At 29.2% G+C, this 24,370-nt stretch overlaps 1 protein-coding gene across 2 annotated transcripts in view; it reads left to right on the forward strand.

The window, feature by feature from the left end:
* Window positions 1-24,370, forward strand: part of LOC142328259 (mitogen-activated protein kinase kinase kinase 7-like) — a 109,634-nt gene that overhangs the window by 39,740 nt on the left and 45,524 nt on the right. The window lies entirely within an intron of this gene.

Here is a 24,370-nt window from a genome sequence, read left to right on the forward strand (position 1 = left end):
AAGAATTGCAAAAAGTAGTGGTTTTCAATGGTATATTATGATTTTTCATATACTATTCAGTAAAACACCACTATTCTTTTAATTCTAAAAAAAAAATGTTCTGAACTGAGAGGAAGTAATTTCCAGATTTACTAATGTTTTATGATGAACAATTTTTAATATCCATTAATGCTTTATGTTATGTGTATGTCCCATCAATTTTTACATATTTCAAATAAAATTTTAGGCCCCAGATTTATTTCAGTTTTGAATGTAATGGAGTAATTATGGTTATTGAGACATATATTTTACACATTAAAAAATGGTTCATTTAATATATACATTTTAAACGGGATTAGTGCTTTAGTTTTATATTATTTTTATTGCTTGAAGACAAAAATATTGGTATATAAAAGTCATTGCTGTGATAATTGTAATCAAAATGTAAGCCCATTAAAAACAAGCATTTACTGATGTTCCATAAAATTTCATTACATTGTAATATCATAGAAACATTAAATCCTTTAATTTTAGTATTATCAGAAAAAAAAATTATAAGCACATGTGAATTATGAATGTGGAGATTTCTTTATTTGGGCTTCTTAAAGCTTTTAAAAAATACTGTTATTTTAATAAATTTACACACTTTCAGATAATGGTAAATTGAATTATTAATTTTTTTCATTTATTATTAAATTATTCTTGTTTAGCAGTATTCTTATGAATATGTTAACTTAAATTTCCTTTACGATTTGTTTTGTAATCAATTTAATTTTTACATCCTCCCTATATTTCCCTTATTCTATAATTTTATAATATTTTTCTATTGTTTGTTGGTAGTAAACTTAATTGTGTTTAAAAGAAAAATTGTGAATTGTTTTGTTTTTGTAGCAAGCCTGTGTTGGAAACTAAGTAGCTAATATTTTGTTTTATCTTAAAATAATAATTTTGCAGAAAAATATTTTATAACAGATGTTAAATTAGTAAAATAAAAATAACAGTAACTGAAACAATTTCCATTTATTGCATTCGTCTATATACAGGGTGTCCCATATAAAACGCAATTACCTATTGGTAGGTATTGAAATAATAAAAAGGAATGTGTAAATGTAAATGTAATTTTTATTATTACCATCCATTATCTTATATTTAGAGTAAATGTTGGAAGTGGCCGCCATCTTCTTGAATACAACCTTCAATTCTTTTTACGGCATTTCTTGCAACTTTTTTCAAAGTTTGTGGCTGGATATTTAATACAGCTTGTTCAATATTGACTTTCAATTGTTCAAGTGTTCGTGGTTTGTTGCTGTAGGCTTTTTCTTTGAGGTAACCCAATAGAAAAAAATCCACTGCAGTCAAATCTGGAGATCTTTGTGGTTACAAGCCTCAACCGATAACACGATTACCAGAGAATTCCTCAACGAAATCAGAAGTTGAACCTGCGTAGTGCGATGTCGCACTGTCATGTTGTAGCCAGCAGTGTCTGTCTTCCTCTTCCAAGAGTGCAATGAACTGAAATAAAATATCCTGATATCGTTCTGCATTAATGGTGTATTAAAAAAAAATAGGACCAATTATTTTCTTCCACAATATCACGCATCACACGCCCAAATTCTGCGGGTGTAATTGTTTTTCGTGATAAACGTGGGAATTTTCAGCACTCTAAATTCTACTGTTTTGGCTGTTTACGTAGCCATCCAAATGAAACCGTGCTTCATCTGTGAAAAATAACGAATCCATAACATTAATTCCCTCACGCAGAAATCGACGAAACCACTGGCAATATTGTAGCCGTTTTTCTTTGTCGGGCTGAAGAAGTTGATGAACCGTTTGAATGCGATAAGGTCGTAATTGTAATTGTTTGGTCGCCTGATGAACTGTTGATTTAGACAAATTAATTTCAGCAGACAAACGTCTGATTGATTTATTTGGCGAGGCGAGTAATTGATCTTTGATTTCAGTGACTGTATCTGTATTCAACACTGACGTAGATCTTTTGTGTAACTTGTTATTAACAGAACCAGTCTCTCTAAATTTTGCAACTAACCTTAATACTGATGTTTTGTTAGGAGCTGGTTTATCTGGGTACTTGTGGAGAAACAAATCTTGCACTGCAAACCACTGATTTCGTACTGAAGTACGACTCAACAATGAAAACACCATCTTGTCTCTAGCAATACACTGAACGTTATGATTGCATTGTTGTTACTATCGGTAGTGTTCTACTGAACATTGAACTTGTTCTACTGCGTCGCCGCGATGTTCAGATGTTGGACGAGTCCATTTCAGTAACGAGTAGGGGAGAGTAAGCTTGACTTTTGAAATTTCATGGATGAGTGATTGATGGGTTGCGTTTTATACGGGACACCCTATATTATTTAGGTTAAAGCATTTTAACCTAGATAATATAGGTTAAAGTAATCTAGGTTAAAGCGTTTTATATGGGACACCCTGTAGTATAACTAGATCTGTGCAAAGTACAGTCAAGTGGATTTTTGAGTTTGAGAAGTTAGAATATTCTATGGCAGACTGAGAAGTATGATATCACTGCATAAAAATCAAATATAAGTGTAAAAGTGTATTCATCTACGTTAGCTTGTTAGCAGAGTGCTTTTCAAGAGAAATCTTGAATCACATGGCGCTAAAAGAGGAAAAATTCATTCACATAAGGGAAATCTATGCTGAAGATTCCCTAGGAAATTCATAATACAGATTAGATTCTTGCAGTTTATAGAAAACCAAAACTTTTGCAAAAAATTCATGTTTTCTAGTAAATGTACTTCTAAGAAACTGAAGTTTCATTGGAATTATGGTAAAAATCAAGAAATAATTGAAAACCACATTATGCTGAAAATTTTAATGTTTGGTTTGCTATTTGGGGTGATGTACACATATTTTTTTTATTGAAAGGAGCATCTGGAGAGACATTTTTAAGCACTTGCTTGAAGAAGAGGTATAGGCAGTTCTAGAACATTTAGTTATGCAACTGCTGATTTTAAGCCAACTTGAAGAATTGATGATACACTTGCCTATTCTTCTTGGTACGTAAAGAAATGGTTGAATGGAAAGTTTAGTGAGTGGGATATAGACACATGGTCCAGCACAATGGCCACTTTTACTTTGACCGTTTCCTGGTAGACTTAAAAATATTCATCTGGCTAAATTAGTAAATTAAGTTTTATTGAAAATAGTAAACAATGTTTGAGCCATAATACTGAGAATTTTTAAGTATCAGTGCAATACCTATTGTAAGATACGTTTTCAGAATTGAGTTTTTTATTTTACAGTTTGTGAATAAATTCCACTTTTCAAATTATTATTCAACTATTTCTATTAGCAAACTGAAGTTAAATTTAATAATAAATAATCCATTTTAAATTATTCACTAACAATAAAAAAAATTCTAAAAACATTGGATGATTTTATGATATTATAATGTAATGAATCTGTGTTTGTAAATGCTAGTGTTTAATAAAAATCACTATTTTGGTTAGAATAATCGGAGCACTGATACTTTTATAGCAATGTTTTTATCACATTAAGGCAATTAAAAAAATGTAGCTCAGGCGATGCCTGAATTAATGAACTTGAGTATAATTTATATGAGGTGATGGGACATTAACTCTGTTCCCATTAAGGAGAGCTATGTTCCCTATTTTTAACAGTTCATCATTTTGGAAATATATTATTTATCATGGTAGTAGGAAGTTGAGAATAAATTTGACAAAGTAAAAGTGAAATAATTTCATGAGGTGGTTAATTTAGTTATTAATTAATGATGTAAAAAATTGCATGATACCTTTAATAATGGTGTGCTTTTACTATTTTAATGAATTCATTTGTTGTTTTTTCATAAATCTATGTAATTTGTTTCCCTAACACAGAATGGCAAAATCATTGCCATTTTTGGCTTAAAGATATATCTCATTGCAGATTTGTGACTGTTGGATTAAAGCTTCAAACTAATATAATATAGTGCTAATATAATTTTTTTACTTTTAAATTTTTAATATTTTTATGTATTAAAAAAAAAAAAATGGTTTGTTTTGATGTAACTCAATATATATATATTTTTTTCTTCAGTCAAATGACTGGTTTGAAAGATTCCTTATCTAGTGCTAGTCGTTTCATTTCTATATACCCCTACATTCTACATCCCTAACAATTTGTTTTACATACTCCAAATGTTGTCTGCCTGCACAATTTTTCCTTCTACCTGTCTCTCCAATATTAAAGCGACTATTCCAGGATGCCTTAATATGTGGCCCATAAGTCTTTTCTTTGAACTATATTTTTTCAAATGCTTCTTTCTTCATCGATTTTCCGCAACACCTCTTCATTTGCCACTTTATCCACCCATCTGATTTTTAACATTCTCCTGTAGCACCACATTTCAAAAGCTTCTAATCTTTTCTTCTCAGATGCTCCGATCGTCCAAGTTTCACTTCCATATAAAGCTGTGCTCCAAACATATACTTTCAAAAACGTTTTCCTGATGTTTAAATTAATTTTTGATATAAACAAATTATATTTCTTACTGAAGGCTTGTTTTTCCCATTTTATATTCCTCCTGCTTCATCTATCTTTAGTAATTCTACTTCCCAAATAACAAAATTCTTCTACCTACATAATCTTCCTATTTTTACGTTCAGTGGTCCATCTTCGTTATTTTTACTACATTTCATTACTTTCATTTTGTTCTCGTTTATTTTCATGCGATAGTTCTTGCGTAGGACTTCATCTATGCCGTTCATTGTTTATTCTAAATCCTTTTTATTCTCGGCTAGAATTACTATATCATCAGCAAATCGTAGCATCTTTATCTTTTCACCTTGTACTGTTACTCCGAATCTAAATGTTCTTTAACATCATTAACTGCTAGTTCCATGTAAAGATTAAAAAGTAACTGAGATAGGGAACATCCTTGTCGGACTCCCTTTCTTATGTTCTTCAATTATTACTGTTGCTGTTTGGTTCCTGTAAATGTTAGCAATTATTCTGTCTCTGTATTTGAACCCTAATTTTTTTTAAATGCTGAACATTTTATTCCAGTCTACGTTATCGAATGCCTTTTCTAGGTCTATAAATGCCAAGTATATTGGTTTGTTTTTCTTTAATCTTCCTTCTATTATTAATCAGAGTGCTAAAATTGCTTTCCTTGTCCCTATACTTTTCCTGAAGCCAAATTGGTCTTCTCCTAACACTTCTTCCACTCTCTTCTCAATTCTTTTGTACAGAATTCTAGTAAGATTTTTGATGCATGGCTATTTAAGCTAATTGTTCTGTATTCTAAACATTTATCTGCTCCTGCTTTCTTTGGTATCATGATTATAATACTCTTTTTGATGGAACTTCCTCTTTTTCATAAATATTACACACAATTTGTATAATCTATCAATCACTTGTATTCCTTCTATTCCAGGAGCCTTTCTGCCATTCAAATCCTTTAATGCTCTGTTAAATTCAGATCTCGGTATTGTTTCTCCCCCTTCATCCTCTTCGACTTCCTCTTCTTCTTCTATAACACCATTTTCTAACTCATTTCCTCCGTATAACTCTTCAATATAATCCACCCACTTATCGACTTGGCCTTTCATATTATATATCTATATACCATTTTTGTTCAACACATTATTAGATTTTAATTTATGTACCCTAAAATTTTCCTTAACTTTCCTGTATGTTCCATCTATTTTACCAATGTTTATTTCTCTTTGCACTTCTGAACACTTTTCTTTAATCCACTCTTCTTTCGCTAGTTTGCACTTCCTTTTTATAGTGTTTCTTAATTGTCAATAGTTCCTTTTTCTTTCTTCATCACTAGCATTCTTATATTTTCTACATTGATCCATCAGCTGCAATATATCATCTGAAATCCAAGGTTTTCTAGCAGTTCTCTTTGTTTCGCCTAAGTTCGCTTCTGCTGTTTTAAGAATTTCTTTTTTAACATTCTCCCATTCTTCTACATTTTCTACTTGGAACTCTTGTGACGTCCCCCTCAAAAATCTTCTTTACCTCCTCTTCCTCAAGCTTCTCTAAATTCCACCAAATCATCTGACACCTTTTGTTCAGGTTTTTAAACCCCAGTCTACATTCCATTAACACTAAATTATGGTCGCTATCAATTTCTGCTCCAGGGTAAGTTTTGCAGTTGACAAGTTAATTTCTAAATCTTTGTTTAACCATGATATAATCTATCTGATACCTTGCAGTATCACCTGGTTTTTTCCAGTGTATATTCTTCTATTATGAATTTTAAACTGGTCTTTGGCAATTACTAAATTATACTTCGTGCAAAACTCTATAAGTCGGTTTCCTCTTTCATTCCTTTTGCCCAGCCTGTATTTACCCACTATATTTCCTTCCTTAACTTTTCCAGTGCTTGCATTCCAATCTCCAACTATTTTTCATCTCCTTTTATGTGTTTAATTGCTTCATCAATTTCTTCGTATACACACTACCTCATCATCATCATGGATGCTTGTAGGCATAAATATAAAAAATAATTACAAAATAAATCATATTTCAGAAGGTATTAATGAAAATTATTTGAGCAAATTTTTCTACTAAGTTTTAAAAGACATTTTAATTGTATTTTAAATAAATTGGGGGATGATTCTTTAAAGTTCAGTAATTTATTTGAACGGACAATAGAAGCAAAGTAAGACCCTTTTTCATTAGTCAAAGTATTGTGTTTGGTTACAGAAAACCAAAAACCTTGTCTAGTTTGATAAAGGTAGGTATTGTTATTTATTAAGAATGTAAAATTTTTTTTGGCCATCTTATACATTCATAAATATAAACCCATGGGTAAATTAACATTATTAATTTTTCTTAATATCAGTGTACATGATTTATACATAATAGGTCTCACAAACTATGATCTGATAGCCTGTTTTTATATCTAGAAAAATTGTTCTGGCTTTTGAGAGAACCTTACAGATGATATTCAGTTTGATTCAGGAAGAAAGGAAAGTACTTTTGGGAACTGATTCTAGAGCTAGAAATAAGGAAAAAAAGTTCATGCAAACATATGCCAAATTAATAAATTGATGAATTATTAATTTTACTTACTAAAATTAATAAGCATCTACAACATATTTTAAACTGCCAAGAATTTCATCATTACCCGCTGAGTATTTTCTTTTTTTTATACTTAAAATAAGTTTCAATTTCTTGGGTGTAAGCGAGAAATAAAAATACTGAATTGTCAACAAAATATTCAAGCTATGTTTGAAATGGATCAATATTATTTTTATTTAAATTAGAAGGAATTTATTAAAGTTTTTTGCAGCATTGTTTTAGGTTTATTGTTTGCATTAGATAGTAGATTGTAATGTAACTGTTTGTCATTAAGAATAACTATATCATAAAATCATTTATAATTTGGAAGTTATCCGACAAATTTTATTAAGATGTTTTATACAGATTCCTTACTACAGAGCTAGTGTTTATAATTGTATAAGAAATCCAGTTTTTCTTTTTATTTAAACTGTTTCTTTTTACTAAAGTAGAAATTAGAAAGAAGCCTTTTGAAAATTATATAAAAAGTTAATTTTTCATCAAAACTAAGTTTATTCTATTTTCCCAATTTGTTTCTGACGTTAAGGTTGCCAAATTTCTTATTGAATATTTATTGTTTGCCCTTTTAAAAGTAGTCACTGTCTCATCGCATGTCTTCATTAATAAATGATTTTACTAAAATTTGATGTCATCTGAAATACCATAATCTGCACAGAAGGATGAAAGATTATCTTCAGGCAATTTGTAAAAATATTGTCATTACAAGTAAGAGGTATTTGTAATTCTAGCTGACTGGGAGATAATCCAGCTCTAACTTCAACTGAGGTAATTTGTGACAAGACTAGAATTGTCTAGAAATTAAAATGACCACACACTATGGCATTGAATTTATTAGGAAATTTAAAACGAGTTTCTGATAGTTTATGTAGAAAGGTTTCAAAAGAACCAGCAGGAGATCTATCGCTGTGTGATTTCTAGATTTTTTGAGTTTCAAGGTTTAAAATTGATTTTTTTTTATAACCCTATTATTTTTTTAATTTCTCTGTAAGAAATGAAGAAATCAACCAGATTTTTGGTGAGTATAATCTTCATGTCAATAAACCAATTTCTAGATTTTTGAAATGGGATGAAGAAATGAAAAACGTTTTTGAACAATATTATAAATTTTCCCAATCCCGACCGTAGTAAACGAGATATTCAGTAGATTTGGGCTTTCAAATACTCTTCAGATAAATATTTAAAAACCATTTTAGGGTTTTTTAATTACGATTTTTTTAAGGATGCGAAAGTATACGGCGCTGTGCATCAACTACTACAGTCACTGTCACCATTACTGTACGTGTGAGACTGGCTGCACCTGCCTCCGGTTAACTAGTAAACATTAAATAAAAAGATTTACTGCTACGGAGAACGCAAGTAGCCATATAGCGAGGGAGAAGCTGCGACGGGAGCTAGTTTATGTTTATAAAGGAAATTCCATTTTAAATGAATTGTATTTTCGTTCTCCTTATGCCTTTTGTAAAGAAAATTCAATTTCAACCCCCAATCACACCGAGCGACCGAAAACAGTACCGTACTTTCTTCGAGTAGTAGCCAAAAATATATTCTTACGATTATTTTTTAACGCGTCTCGACTGTTTACCGATTAAATATGGCCTATTAACTAATATTTTATCTTTTTTATAATTCATTTTGCATCATGGATCAACAACTTTCGGTTATTGGGCATTTGTTTGCGTAATATGAACTATATAATGTGTGTTACAGCCATATATAATGTATATTTTCTTTTACGACGTAATAATGGCCATTAAAGGAAATTTTATTTGTAAATAAAAATGTGATTAAAAATATTTTGTCCAATTACAGGCGATATAAAATAACTTTGCAAAAAACCTTTAGCTTGTGCATTTTCTTAATAGAATAAAATTTTAAGATTAGAATACAGTATAAAAACAAATCAATCTGTTATGTTTTATGTAAATTATACTTTCTTTGTTTGAAGGTTTTAATGAAATGTTTATTTTTAAAAAGTCGTTAGATGAAATTTTTTTAGCAAAAAATAATGCATTTTTTTTCAATCGAATTTTAAAAGGTACTTAATGTTATATGATTTATTATAGTAATTGCAGCATGGGGTTATTAAACCCTTGGTTATTAATATCTGTGTCTTAACATAGTATATCGTTGTAATAAAAAATTTAACTGTACATGAATCACATTTGTTAATAAAAAATAGTTATACTACTGCAGTAACAGTTAGTTTTTACGTTATTGTTCTGTTTTGAACTACTATCCAGCTACAAAAATTAGCTTCATTTCGTAATAAAAAAGATTTTTCTGCACAAATTTATTAAGCAGAACAATTTTTTCCATACATATTTCACACGCATTACGTTTTTTTAAGGTTTGCCGAATATCTTGTATGAAGAGTAGTTTTGATAGTTAAAAGGAGAAAAATATAAAATGTTCAATATTTTCTAATGCCACTTTATAAAAAATGTTAATAATTATCACCTTTCACTAATAATTATAAGTTACAACGGAATTTTAAACTTAATTTTTCTTCAGTAGATGCTTTTCGTGCTTGAACACGACAATTACAGTGCGACGAATCGAGATAAAAATTTTTCTTGTGCAACAGAAAATACCGTACTCTCCGTGCGGTGTTGCAACACCACTCCTGCTTATCGTTTAGTACAGCAGTAAAAATAGTCATTAAATAAGTAAATAATTAACGGCCATTGCTTTTTTGTTTGATACGAGGTCTGTAAATAAAATAATGAGACTGGTTCAGAAAAAAATTTTATTTACAATCCAATTATGCATGGATTCTACCTTTGAAATAGTTCCCTTGGGGAGCTGTGCAACGATTCAAACGGTTTTCCCACTCTTCATAGCAGAAACCGGAATATCCTTCAGATGGTCGGTTACATTTTTTATATTTTCTACTGTTTCAAGATGGTGCCCTTTGAAGTGTTTTTTTTAAAGTCCGGGGGCACGAAAAAGTCGCAGGGACTCAAGTCAAAAGAATAAGGTGGTTGAGGAACTACAGGAATGTATTTCTTTGCCAAAAACTTCAATTGAGAGTGCAGTTTGACAAGGTCATGAAGGAACATCCAGTTGCCTTTGATAGCTGGGTCTCACGCGAGCAACCCTTTTCCGCAGTTTTTCAAAAATTTCTCGGTAAACATATTGATTTACAGTCTATCGTGCAGGCAAAAACTCCTTATGGACAATGCCATTACTATCGAAAAAACAAATTAGCATGGTTTTAATTTTTGATTTGCAAATTTTTGGTTTTTTTGGGACGTGGTGAGTTTGAAGTGTGCCACGCCTTACTCTGGCGTTTTGTTTCTGGGTCGTACTCAAATATCCAAGATTCATCACCAGCAATAATATTTTTTAGATCAGTTTCAGTTCACCCTAGAAGATCGCGGCACACTTCCACTCTTGTTTTTCTGTTCAACAATGAGGTTTTTTGATATCAATCTTGCACAAATTTTTTTCATGTCCAATTCGTTTGTCAAAAATTTGATGGACTATGGTGTGGTTCAACAAATTCAATTGTTCTGCAATCATTCTGACAGTTAATCGCCGGTCGTAACGTTCCAAGACTCTGATTCGCTCTACATTGTCATCACTTTTTGATGTTATCGGTCTTCCAGAGTGTGGATCGTCCGCAACTGATTGCCGGCCATCTGAAAATGCTTTAAACTACCTAAAAACTGAGGCTCGTGACAGAGCGTCATCTCCATACGCCCTTTTCAATTTTTAAAAAGTTTCAGTAGCATTCTCACTGAGTTTAACACAAAACTTAATCGCACAACATTGCTCATAATTAGTATCATTGATTTTTGTAACGCGCAACAAAAACTCGTTTCATGAAAAGTTCGTTTACGTCTTACGTGTCAACAATAGACTAAAGATATTAATACTAATAAAAATCAGCTGTTCATATAGCCATATATTTACTAGTAACTTTACAGTGTTGCCACTTTGGCTGCCAAAAAACTAGTCTCATTACTTTATTTACAGATCTGGTATATTCAATTTTTCTTTTTTATGAGGATTATATGGCGGTGAAGGTGCGTGAAATAGGTTATTGATTACGTTAACCGAAAATTTCGTAAGAATTTATTTATTATAAACTTTTTATATTTCTCGGAATTTATATTTCACTTTTTTTTTACTCTGTTCCATTTAGTATAACTGAGTTGATTATTTAAATATTATCACTTTTTAACCCCTGTGTGAAAGCATATTTTATTTTCGTTTTTAACTTGAAAAATAAGAATCTAATAAAAGAATATAAAACAGCAATCGTTTAATATCTAATTTAAGGAAAAAGATTTTCTCTTTTTATTTTGGCGAATCTGTTTGTTATTAAATAAAAGTCCTGAATTTCATCTTTCGTCTAAGACTATAAAAAAGTTTATTTCAGTTTTTAGTTGCAGATTATATTGACCTTTCGCTATATTAGTCTATAATTGTATTATTTTTTAAATACTTTTCAGATTTTAATATCTTTTTCACAAATCTTAATATAATATTATTATTTCTGATGATTATTATTAGTATTTTTGTAATAAATATTATCTTAATTTTTTTTATCGTCCTTTTTAATTCTTTTTTTAAAGTTATTACGATTCTCTTACAGTGATGAACTTTCCTTTGCTAAAAAAAAAAAACTCGAGTTTGAGGCGTTTTAACTATGTAACCTGTGTAAAAAAGAAAATTCAAGCCTGTTCTTTTCTATATTGTTTTATTAATTACAGATTTAAATGATACGGCATGTCATTGTGTATTTTATAAAATAATAAATGTATGATTTATAATTATATAAAATCCATAAAATAATTAAAAAAGACATACAGTGACATAAGTAAAATTTTTTTTTATCTTAACTCGTCAAAGTTGAGTCATTTGTGTTATTATCCAGGCGATGTTAAACGTTTCCATCCTCTATTTCTGATTTTGTCTATTTATATATTTAATAATTAATAGTTGTTCCGTAAAGTACTTATTTTGCTTTATTCACTAGACTGAAAATGGATTACAAATTTAAAAAGTAAAAATCATTTTAATATTGATTTTAATGAATGAATTTAAAATCGGTGTTTGAAATTTAACACTCGTATAATATAAGAATTAAGTTGTTCAAACATGGCACCGTTGGTAAAATATAATTAGTATAAATATAATATTAAAAACAGCTTATCAGTATAATATTTAATTTCCTCAAAACGTTTTCGGTATTCTGCCATCTTGAGGAGGAATTTATAATAATTTAATTTTGATTTTTTTTTTAAATATAAAAAAAGTAACAGTTGTGACACTCTTACAAATCGGACGTAATTATCTTAATTTAACTTATGACTTTTAACATTTACAAAATTTTTATCTTAAGACGATCAGTTTTCATGTCTCTAATTTTATCTTGTGAATTTTATATTTTTTATATATTGTATACTATTATAAATTGATCCTGAAGATGTCAGAAGAGCCGAAAACATTTGAGGAAATCAAATAATGTATCGGTAAGCTGTTTTTAATATTATGTTTATAATAAATACGAGTATAAGAATTCTTTTTGAAAATTATTTTACCAAAGTTTTGCCGAAGTCCATTCTGAGCGTGTGAATCTTTAAAAAAGCTCTTCTAACAGCGGTGGAATATTTAATAAAATATTAAAAATAATTCAAGCCAAGGATGTTTAAAATTCTTGTTCCAGGAAGTTGTTTACTGAAATCCGTTACGTACTAAATGGATTTTAAAATAAATAAAGAACGTTTCATTAGAGGCATATAAAAACTCTCCTTTCCCTAGTTTAAATAAATGTATCCTATAAGGTTTTTTTTTTAATTTTACGATCTGTAATTTTTATGTTGTTTTTATAAAATGCATTCCGAATACGGTATAAAAAATTTGTAACGACCAAAAAAGGACTCTACCAAAAAAAAAGATTATAGATCGGGAGTACTTTCTAAGCTAACGATCACTCTACAGTATTGATTGATTGACCATTAAGTGTAAATGGTAACAGCAGTTTGATTATTTAAGTTAGGGTATTTTAAGCGGCTCTTAATGTTATAGAGGATTCACTATATTTTTTATCCGGTGGAATTTTTTAGGTAAATCTTACCGTGGAAAACTATTTAAAAGATTCCAGTTCCGTTAACAAAGATAAAATTGTCGATCGTTTTGTTTTATAACGATTACCGTCGAACTAGCCTCCAAAAATGCTTTGAGTTTTCTATGTTCTTTCTCGATATCGCTTAAAGGATCATAGGATAAATAAGTACAGGTTTTTATTTACGCGTATTAATTAGACGTGGTTTCCTCCGATATGAGTATTAATACTTGCAAATAATTAATAATTATTTATTTTTATTTAGTTATTGTCTTTAAATTACATACTTCTAGTCAACCCTGCAGCCTGACCTACGTTTACCATGAATGTTTTTTTCATTATTAAATGAGTAGAATAATTATTTAAAACACCTGTAAGGAAGTGAAAGGTAATAGAAATATTCTGTTACCGAATAAACAAATGTACGTGAGCGTATTCGTGTGAGGATCGTTGACTTTTAAAACTATTGCAAGAGATGTAATTTAGTCCTAAAGGCTTTAAGGCTTTTAACCTGAAGTGAACATTACATTATTTTTTACTGCATACAATTCTAAAATCGCACAAACTAAAAGTTAACTACGCATGTACAAATGTTCCAAAGATTTCCTGCTTTATAAATTATACGTTTAAAACATTTAATGTACTCCAGTATTATTAACTGATATCAAAACCTGAAAATTAATTTTTCGGCAGCTGGAGAACGGTGGATCGGTTTTTGTTCAATCATCCGCTAGTATTAAATCGGGCTTTTCTTTATTCCATTCTTAGATACTGTTCTCGTAACTCTTTCCCCCCAAAAAAGTATTCAATCTATGTCAAAAGACACCGTTTCGTTACAAGAAAATTTCCAAACCGATTTATTTAAAATTTTGGAAAGTCAGTTGTGAAGGTTTTTAAATGTACAAAAAGTGTTCTCGTGAAAGTAAAAAGAATTTGCGTAAACAAAAATATTGAATTCCTTTTCGCCTAAAAACCTCGATTTGTGTTGTATTGAGAAAAATCCATTGAACTTGAAAAAGCAAAACTTCTTCGTAACTTTTCCTTTATTGCTGTATCCCTAGGCCTGTTACAGGTAACGAAGTTAACTGTACTCTTATACGCTGGTGGAGATTCTCTATTGACCTATAAGAGTGTTGAAAGACGATTTTGTTGTTTCCGAGTTTGTACCGGTAACCGGATCGTCCAAACTAGTTTTTGTTACGTATATTAATTATTAAATTTGTAAAGCTAAAAGTGAACGTGCGATTGGAAATTTTTTGAATGATTATTATTTCGAATGTTTTTTTTAGCATACAGTTTACACAAGAAAAATTACACCTAGTTATTTACCGACAATTCGTGCAAGACCTACGTAAACAAATTACTAATTTTGCTTGAACATGTAAAAAAAAGTTATTTCATTTAGTTATGGAAAAAATAATTATGTTACGTAATAATTTAGATTAAACTGTGCTTGAGTGTTAATAATTGGGAAATGTGGTTTTGAATGATCGTTGCAGTTTTAAATTAAATGTGAGTTTTGTTCGGGGGAAGGCCCGAGTCCCGTTCCAAGAATAGTGGTCTGAGTCACCGGTCAGGTCAAGAATCTCGCTTTCGCTCTCAAAATACCTCCTCTGCTCTCCAGTCTGTGTATTCTTCATGAATCATGCCTGATTTAGGATACCGCTTGTTACGATGTCAATATATCCTTCTTTAGTAGTTTGTTTATCGATTTACTTTCCGTCAAATAATCTTCTTTGTTGTTTCTTTGGGTCGAGAAAAGTGAGTGTTTTATTTAACTAAACGTTTTACTTTTCAAGTCGGTTGTAGTAATCCAAAATTTTAATAATGAATATGGTCGGAGCAGTATCGGAAATAACATGGAACAATTTGTGAATTAATAGCTAGTAATTTTAATAATAAATATTTCGATATCTTGCGGATAATTTAAATATGAGGTAATGAAGTTGTAAAAACGGTTCGTTTAGGAATTCTATTAACATTTCTTGGATGGTGTTTAAATTTGTGTTTTTAGGATTTTTTAAGTTTTTTTTTTTAAATCGACTCATAAAAATTGTAATAAAATAATATCGCTACTGGTTACCCGTGAATAGTGATTGCGGTACTCGGTACTTCCGAAAAGTATGTTATAGGAAAATTAAGACTGGTAGTTATTAAAAAGAACGAAAAGAGTGGCTAAGACTAATGGGACGTCGGTAACATTAATAGTACGGTTAAACTTTAATAGTAGTATGAGAGAATATCGTGACCGATATTCTCTCAAGAGCTTCGTAGCGTTCTCTCTGAGAGAATACCGAGAAAATACCGGAGAGAATAACTCCGGAGAGATTAAGATAACTGGCGGAATAGTTGCAAACTCGATCGAACGATTAATGGATATTTTATTACGTTCGATTGAAAGTTTCATCCCAGATTGACATATCTAAGATAGCCTGATTATAAAACCTGCACGTTTTTGAAAGTTTTAAATTCAACTTATTTTAGTGGATTTAGTGAAGCCATGATAGTAGTTTTTGTCTGATCCCATTTTCTTAATCTTTTTTTGTAGATTAAGACGGATGACATTATAGTGTTATCAATCTGGCATCACTTGCAGTTTGCAACTTTGTGAACAACCTTCATATCAGTTTCATCTTTGCGTTTTACTGGCATTATCTTAATGCCCTGTTAAAGTACAGCCGTTATGCAGGAAAGCCCATAAGCCGATTTCATATTTGCATAACATATGTAAACTAGTCAAGAGAAGTCAGGATATTGAATATTATTTCAATATATAACATATTTTACCGTTTGTGATACTGTTAAAATTGTAAAAGATCAAATGTTGTCGAAATATTGAAAAAAATACAAGGTGTCTCATGAAGAAATAAAAAGAATTTCTGGGCACGCTCTACAAATGAAAATAAAAAAAAGTTCATATAAGCATGGATACAGATACACTTTACTTTTGAGTTACAGCTTGTGAAAAATTTTACTCTGATTGTGCTTCAAGGGTAAAAATGAAGTGATACTGAAATTCTTGGAATTTGAATTTTGGGATTTGATTGTTTCATATAGTTTGTGACACGAAAACTTTAATAAAGTACATCGCTTGTAAGTTTTTAGAAAATTATTGTAAAGTACAAAAAATTGATGTTGCAAACATTATTTAATGCCTGACCTTATAAGACCTTATAAGAGTTAAACCTTAAAAGTTAAGACTTTGTTAAATTTCCATTAAACAAATAAGATTTGCAACAAAATTTGTAGAAAATTTAATTCTGAGAAAATGTACCAATAGTTTAAAAAAAAATTGATTTATTCAAAACAAAACAGACTGAAATGCGGCAGAAAAATACTATATTATAAATTTAAACTAAAACAAGAATAAATCCAATTTTTAAACTCATACCTATATGAGTTTACTCATATTATTAAAATGGTGTAAATTAAAAAGTATTAATTGTTAAAAATGCTCTTCATGGATTTGCACATTATTCCGCTCGATTTAAAATTAGTGACTCCTAATCAAGATTGTTTTGTGTAATTTCCACCCTGATGAAAATTCTAGTTACTTTTTGTTTGTATACTAACGATTTCATACGACCCCAAAGACACACAGGCACAATAAGCATATAGGCCCAAAGATACATAGGTACATAGACGTTAGGTAGGTGACCTAGAAGGCTGATCCAGCTGTCAGTAAATTTATTCAATTTATTACTAACTGATTGAAAAACATGAGAAGAGCCACGTCGTGATTTGTACTGAAAAATCATTTTTTGTCTTGTTAGTAGTGCAGCTTCTTGTAAGTACCCTTTTCCTGTAAGGCCTCTTCAGAAATAAAAGGTTCAATAATGCGTTTGTCAATAATACTTAAGATAACTGCCTACACCTCACATTAATGTAAGATCTATGTTGAAATTTATTTTCTGCTGTCATGTAGATTTTTGAATCTCCATTATTTTTTTGCGAATTGTAATTCCATTTCTTGAACAGATTATCTAAGCCGATGACAAAAATTTAGATGCAGTGGAATGCTTCCAGGCAGTACATTTTGAGCCTCCTCCTACAAGCAGTAAACATATAGATTTTCTTTGCAAAGTAATACTCTAATGCGTGATGAATAACGTTTCCAATTTTAAATTCATCCAGTAATGAGCCCTGATTACTTATTAGGATTACGTTCTCTTCCTAATTGATATGACCTTCTTGGCATTTAACAGAATATGAACATGATGGGAAATAATCCAGTTGTGCATAAATACTGAAAAAAAGGTTATTGGATTTTGGAATCCTTGATATCTAAGATGTACAACTAGCCTACTTCCATTATAATAACCCTAAACAGAATTATATCTTTGCATAATCATCAGAATATGTTTTCAGTTTGAAAACTGAAGAGGTATTTATAGAAATTATACTAAAGCGCTAACTTTCTTCACTTTTGAAAACATTCAAAACTATTCAAATGCATACACGGATTTCGCTTGTCAGCAAAATAACAAATTTTTCAATTTATTTAATCAAAACTATTTCTGTCTAATGAAATTATGTTTTTTCTGTTTTTAAAATAACGCAATAAATTTAAATAATGCTATCAAATTGACGTCTTGTTTAATTTTTTCATTTTGTTTGTATTTTTATTATTGGGCCATTTTTTCTTGAAGATCGCCTTAAGGAAAATGGTTACTTAAATTCCCTAAGAAAATAATTTGCCACTTCTTAGAAAACTTTCCACTATTAACAAGAGAAGAATTGTTTTTTTTTATACGATCAGGCGTGGCTTTCCTCATTTTTGTCAGTAAGTTAGGAATATTTGAGTATCACATTTACGAACAACTGGATCAGGTGAAATGGATGAATTAACGTGTCTCATAGGTCACCTATCTAATATCAATGTTACCAGTAACTTTGGAGTCAATTGAAGTTGTCAGTAAATAACAAAAAGTTACTAGAAAAAAATTTGTGACAAGAATCTTCAGTGCTGTTGAAATTATACCAAAAAATCTTTATAAATGGAAGAGCCATCCCAAAATGTTAAATCAAGCAGCATAATCTGTGAACAGTAAAAGTATTTTGAAGTATTTTTAACAATTAATATAATAGTAAGTTTGTAATTTTTTTTTATTAATTTATTTTTAATTGATTCTGTTTCTAGATATCTTCTGATATTGAAATGATTTTTGTTTCATTTTAAAATTGTTATAAAAGTATTCTTTTTGCTATATTTCATTCTGTTTTCATTTTATTAAAATTTAACAAAGTTATTATACATCAAACTTAAAAGATCTGAGATCTGCTTTATTCAGTTTTTCAGGTCATAAACTCTATAAAAAACTTCAAATTTAAGTTCCAAGAATTTCATTTATTTTTCACAAGCTATAACTCAAAAATGAAGTGTATCTGGACCCATGTATGTGAACTTTTTTCTCTATTTTCACTTTTAGAACATTACTAAAATTATTTTTATTTCTTTGCGAGACTCACAACAATCCATGTCTATGCAAATAATTAAGTAGTAATAATAAAGTAGCAGAATAGCTTCAGTCCATTTAAATTGCTTTAACCTAGATAATATAGGGTGTCCCATATAAAATGCAACCCATCAATCACTCATCCATGAAATTTCAAAAGTCAAGCTTACTCCCCTACTCGTTACTGAAATGGACTCGTCCAACATCTGAACATTGCGGTGATGCAGTAGAACAGGTTCAATGTTCAGTAGAACACTACCAATAGTAACAACAATGCAATCATAACGTTCAGTGTATTGCTAGAGACAAGATGGTGTTTTCATTGTTGAGTTGTACTTCAGTATGAAAAAAGTGGTTGCAGTGCAAGATTTGTTTCGCCACAAGTACCCAGATAAATCAGCTCCTAACAAAACATCAGTATTAAGGTTAGTTGCAAAATTTAGAGAGACTGGTTCTGTTAATAACAAGAAACACAAAAGATCTGCATCAGTGTTGAATACAGATACAGTCACTGAACTCAAAGACCGATTACTAGCCTCGCCAAATAAATCGATCAGACGTTTGTCTGCTGAAATTAATTCGTCTAAATCAACTGTTCATCAGGCGACCAAAAAATTACAATTACGACCTTATCGCATTCAAACGGTTCATCAACTTCTTCAGCCCGACAAAGAAAAACAGCTACAATATAGTCAATGGTTCCGTCGATTTCTGCGTGAGGGAATTAATGTTATGGATTCGTTATTTTTCACAGATGAAGCACGGTTTCATTTGGATGGCTACGTAAACAGCCAAAACAGTAGAATTTAGAGTGCTGAAAATTCCCACATTTATCACGAAAAACAATTACACCCGCAGAAGTTGGGCGTGTGGTGCACGATATCCCAGAAGAAAATAATCGGTCCTATTTTTTTAGAGTACACCATTAATGCAGAACGATATCAGGATATCTTATTTCAGTTCATCGCACTCTTGGAAGAGGAAGACAGACACTGCTGGCTACAACATGACGGTGCGATATCGCACTATGCAGGTTCAACTTCTGATTTCGTTGAGGAATTCTTTGGTAATCGTGTTATCGGTCGAGGCTTGTAGCCATCAAGATCTCCAGATTTGACTGCGGCAGATTTTTTTCTATGGGGTTACCTCAAAGAAAAAGCCTACAGCAACAAACCACGAACACTTGCTCAATTGCAAGTCAATATTGAACAAGCTGTATTAAATATCCAGCCACAAACTTTGAAAAAAGTTACAAGAAATGCTGTAAAAAGAATTGAAGCTTGTATTCAAGAAGATGGCGGCCACTTCCAACATTTACTCTTAAATGTAAGGTAATGGATGGTAATAATAAAAATGACATTTACATTTACACGTGCCTTTTTATTATTTCAATACCTACCAATATAAGATTGGGTTGCGTTTTACATGGGACACTCTGTATTACTTCGGAATAACTAAGCGAATAAAAAAAAAATTAAGTATTGTGAAATTAAAATTTCAGCATGAGGTAGATAACATTGGTTGTATAAAATCACTGCTTCTTGTACTGGCTAAAACAGACTTAAAATGACCACATTTCCACCTTTAGCAAAATTTTATTAGTTTTAGTTGCACAATGATTTTTTCTTAGTAATTGTAATTAACACAACAGGCTTCAAATGTATACCATTAGGCAGCTTTTGATGACCATTAGGCAGCTAATTTCTTTAGATACTAATTTCCTCTTCAGTATCAATTAATTATTTTTCTTCAAAAGTGTAGACGAAAGATACCAGTTTGGATTAAAAAAAACACTGCTGACTCATGGAAGCTTTCAACATAAAAAGAGGTTTTTTTTGTGACAGTTTGAACCCTTTAAATTTTTTCACTACAAAGAAGCAGTAGAGAATAGAATAATTGGCATAATACTGTTGTCAACATCGTTCTGATAACATGTAAAAAAACATAATGTTGTAACCTCCACAAAAAAGCAAAAAAATAAAATAAATCTTATTATGTTCATGCCCATGTATGTTGGGTAAATTAGAAATTGCAAGTTATTTTTATATTCATTTTTGATAAAGATTTGTTCACAGTTATTAATAAACAATTTTCTGAGGGTTTGTACATAACACTGTGGAAGTGCATTTAAAAACAGTTTTTTTTATTAATATAAATAAAAAAATGTCCCATTAGAAGAACAATATTTCAACTGATCGTTTTGGTCTGATTATGCTGTAAAAGATTATTACTTCATTGAGATTTAAAACATAAATCTTCATACATTAGAAGATCCATTTTTTAAATAACTTTTGACCCTCCTAACATGACATTGACTGTAATAATTTTGTTTATTCCAATATAGTGTTGTTTACTCTAAATGAAGTGTTTTTTTTCCTAATTTCTTTCCTATAATTGCAATTGGAATTTATTTCTTGTAAATTTTATGAAAATTGTTTAATTATGTAATGCAAATAATTAAGCAGTATCAATTATTTCAATTATTATTACATCATAACGTTTCAATAATTATTATTATATCAATTATTAATATCAGTCATTTAAATAAATGATTTTTGATAATAATTTTTTTATGCAAATATTATTATTATTGCACACATTGTGAATAAGTATTGTGTAATCTGTAGTGCAACGTTACTACAAATAGCACACTATTCGGCTTTCGATGTTGACTTTTTTGCTATATCCTGAATGTATTTATTAGCAACAAAAAATTATATGCACATTTTCTTTTAATTTTTTTCTTCTTTCTTCTCTAATATTAATTTAATATCTTAAAAAGGATAATATTAATTTATATTAATATTCTCAATATTCTTCTCTAATATTAATTTAATATTTTCCTTAAAATGGGGTGTATATATACAAGTATGTGCATATCATGTTTTGTGCAAAAATATTCCTAAATATATTAAAATTACAAATAATTCATTATGAAAAACTTAATCAATTTAATATCTGTTTATTGGTTTGTTTTTTAATTTATTTTTTTTGCACTTTTTTGAGAACTTTTATATAGAATCATGTTTTCAGTGTAACAGTTTTACAATTTCATACAAGTCACTTAGTATTAGAAACCATGATTTCAGTTACATTAATAGACTGTTTTTGAAAATCATAAGTTAAAATTTGTTGTAGTCAGTAATTAAAACTAATATAAATATTTTTACTGTCTAAATTTACATAACTACCTTTCTGTAGTAGATTTTTTTAATGTTATTTTTAATATTGTGGTGTAAGACCTCTTAAAATCCTTATACGTTATTTTAATTAAAATGTTGTAGCATATTCATTTGCTAAACATATATTTAATTTTAATTATGCCAATTTTTAACTTGTCTAAATTTGTTAATTATTTAAAAATTATTTCTTTTAATCTTTAAGCAAGTATAATTAAAATACTGTTATTTTGTATACTAATTATGTTATTTTGTTGATTATTGATAAAGTAACTTCAATATTATTATTAATAATAATCTCAGTACTTAATTTTATATCATGGTTAATGTCTAAGTAATTTTGGTATCCTAATCGTATTTATTTGAAAACAGAAATGGTTTAAAAACAAGTAAACTTTATGTTCATTATTATTTGATTTTCATATTTATGAACTTATTTTTAAAAAAAGTCCATTGCATGTGAAGACCAACTAAATAAAATCGGTTAAGAGCTAGTCTAAAAGTGGCAATTTAGGCTAGTGTTTCATAAATAACATCCCACTCAGAGCATTGTAAGCAGCAGTTGTCAGCGGGCACCTGACAATCTGAATGATGCAGCCAGTGCAAGAAGGAGGGGGGGGGGCATTAGGAGGGAATAGGGATTAGGAATGGGGATGTGGCCTTCTGTTCACTGTCAGACAGAGTGGCAGACTAGAGTTGCCTGCACGCATGAGTAAGTGAATTATCATTATAGTCATTAATTGATTTTTCAGTTAGGCATTTTATTGCATGCTGTGATTAACATAAATTACACAAGTTGATGTATTACTTATAACTGAAGATCTCTGCTTTTGTTATTAATTAAAAGCTACTACTATTGTTATATTATTATATTGATTTTGGATTAAGGTGTAAACAATAGTTTTTTAAATGATAATTTTTATTATAATCATTTAAAAAACTATCGAATGAGTATGGATGGCTGTTTCGTAGGATGTACATTTTCTTTATATATGTACATAAAAATAAACAAGGGATTAAAAAATAATAACATTATGAATAAATAAAAAGAAATGTCCATTTTTTCTCTTAAATGCAAAATGTACAATGATATTTTTACTTAATAATTATTTTTTTGTTTTAAGTTATTTTACAATTAAATAACTACTGCAAATGTTTGATCAAAAAAAAGTTAATTCAATTGATAAAATTATTGTTTTAATTTATTTTTTTATATTTTAACGAATGAAAAATCTTTTAAGTTAAAAATAACTTTCTAAGAATTTACTATTTAATCTTAAATTCATAACTTTATTAACTTGCGATGAATACATATGTTTTAAGTTATTCTTTTGTGTATAAACATTTGTTTACAATACTTATTAAAGTTTAATCATATGAAAATTCATATAAATACTTAATTTTTGATTTTATTAAAAAATTATTTATTGCAAGTATGTTTTTAAAAAGTTACTTCGTATTCATTACCATGTTTTGTTGTTTTGTTCCTAGAGTAATATTTTAACTCTCATGTTTTGAAAACCAATATAATTATATTTTTAATTAATTTATTTAGATTAAATTTTTTATAGTCATTCTTTTTTCCTCTGTATGTTTAAATACTTGTAACTTGTACTTGAGTTATTGCAGTACTTTTTCATTCTCTTGACTGAACAGATAATTGTTGTGAAATTTTTTAAATGTTTTAAATTTTATTAACAAACAGTTTTTACAAAATAAAATATAAAGAGCTAAAATTAATGTGTAAATGCAAACAAAGAAGAATTATTAAAATAAAAATATCACTGAAGATGAGCTTGGGCTCGAAAACATTTTGATGAACATAAAAAAGTAAAGGTAAGAGTGTTCTCTAATTCTGTATTTTGTGGAGGCTGAAAAAAATATTTTTATAAACTTTCTACAGTTACTTTTATACAATGGGTCATATACTAGATTACATTATTATTCTTATATATTGCGGTATTTATTCTGTGACAACCTACAATGAAAATTGCTGATTAATACCATTTATTTCTTAAGGACAGATTGAATCAAATTTTTTGAACTAAACACCGAATATGAATTCAAAAGCACAAAAATGACTGAAATCATTCCATGTATTTTTTCATTATATTTCATATTTCTTTCATTTTTTTAATAAAAAATTGATAATTTTACTTATTTCTCATTTTATTTAAGGATGCTACTTCTTGAATTGAATTATATTGGAATAGTTAAGTTGTAAGTAGACAGGTGTTTTCTGGGCTAGCCAGTTCAAATCCTGGTCTGGCATGGAATGAACACAAAATATGATTTCATTTTGTTAAAATGTTTAATTTTTGTAACAAAAGACTAATAATATATATATATATATATATATATATATATATATATATATATATATATATATATAATATATAAGATTATGTAAAACATATTATATTAGATATTTTTAGATACTATTATTTATTGTGGCTTTTTAATTGCCAATTTTTATTTGAATTTTTGCTTTGTTTTTACTTGAAAACTTTTGTTTCTGTTTTTACTTCATCTTTATTTATTTATTTCCTACCTTTAATTTACTGTCTGTTGCTTTAGTCAAAGCTAGTTAAAGTATCTGT

The sequence above is a fragment of the Lycorma delicatula genome, chromosome 1, assembly GCF_047948215.1.
Source record: "Lycorma delicatula isolate Av1 chromosome 1, ASM4794821v1, whole genome shotgun sequence".
Taxonomy (NCBI): Eukaryota; Metazoa; Arthropoda; class Insecta; order Hemiptera; family Fulgoridae; genus Lycorma; species Lycorma delicatula.